The sequence below is a fragment of the Balaenoptera ricei genome, chromosome 21 (assembly GCF_028023285.1).
Source record: "Balaenoptera ricei isolate mBalRic1 chromosome 21, mBalRic1.hap2, whole genome shotgun sequence".
NCBI classification, from domain to species: Eukaryota; Metazoa; Chordata; class Mammalia; order Artiodactyla; family Balaenopteridae; genus Balaenoptera; species Balaenoptera ricei.
In genome coordinates, this window is record NC_082659.1 from 26,236,876 (window position 1) to 26,238,293 (window position 1,418).

Here is a 1,418-nt window from a genome sequence, read left to right on the forward strand (position 1 = left end):
TCCCAAGTTCTATTTAAATATGAATCGGTTGGTGATGACAATACTGGTAAACTATACTTTCAAAGTGTCATTTGACTCATGAGTTTGAGATGTAGTCACTTTCATTGTTGAAGGCTATCACCCCATGTTTCATACCAACAATAGACTTTTTTAATTCAATGAATTAGACATACATTTGGTAGCCTGAGAAATGGCTATTTGATCCAAGCCCAGCAAGCCATTATAATGTTTGATGTGACATCGAGAGTTACAAGTGTGCACCTAAGTGGCACCGAGAGCTGGTAGGAATATATGAAAACATCCTCATCTAATTGCACGGCAACATAGTGCGTATTAAGGACTGAGAAATTAAGGAAAAATCCACTGTCTTCTAATGAAAGAAGAATCTCCAGTAATATGAGATTTCTGCCAGGAGTAACTACAAGTTTGAGAAGCCTGTCCATTGGCTTGCTAGGAAACTAACTGGCGATCCTGACTTGGAGTCTGTTGGCATGGGTGCTCTCACCCCACCAATCATAGTCATGGACTCAGTTTTGGAAGTTCAGTATGAGCACGGCTTAGAGGCTGCTCAGACTACTATTCTCCCAGAGAGAATGATACCCTGGGAGAAAAGGAAGCTGAAGTCCGAGGTCTAGTTTTATAGGCAACTGTCTTGTGATGTCCAGTAAGCAGTGTGTTTGCGACTTTATTACACAGCTAACCAGATATATCCTTCATCTTTATGATGCTAAATGAATGGGATTTGAAATGAATGTGGCAGTTTAAAAAATTACCTTTATATTTTATTTCCATATTTGGCTGTTTGGACTCCAGTTGTTTCTTTCCTGAGTTTCAAATATAAGACTGCTATGGTCACAGCACACACAGAAACACACAAAAAATCAGTGGGTTTGGACTTTTCTTCTGGAATTGGACCATATATAGGTAAATAAAATATCACTGGGGAAAACCCCTAAATGTCCAATAGGTTAATAAATTAGTAAACCATGCAACAACTGATTTAATATTTTCCAGTACTCAAAATAGTGATTATTAAAAATTTTAAATAGCATGAGAAAATGCTTATGCTAAGTTGTTAAGTCAGATGCAAATTGAATATACATATAGTCACAACTGTAGTTCAAAAATAAATAAGCCTAATGGGAAATACATTTCAAAAGTTAACATGATGAGACTATGGTTAGCTTTTTTTCTTTTTCTTTTTCAATATATTTTTAAATTTTGATAATTAATATATGTAATTTTAATGAAGGAGAAAACCTTTTATTTCAATTGACAAAAAAATAAATCAAGTGTGTAAAAATACTTTGAAAGGGGCTTCCCTGGTGGCGCAGTGGTTGAGAATCTGCCTGCCAATGCAGGGGATACGGGTTCGAGCCCTGGTCTGGGAAGATCCCACATGCCGCGGAGCAAATGGG

At 36.8% G+C, this 1,418-nt stretch overlaps 1 pseudogene; it reads left to right on the forward strand.

Moving 5' to 3' along the window:
* Positions 1 to 225: 225 nt before the first annotated feature.
* Positions 226 to 635, forward strand: LOC132356746 (GTP-binding nuclear protein Ran-like; annotated as a pseudogene).
* The last annotated feature ends 783 nt before the right edge of the window (positions 636 to 1,418 follow it).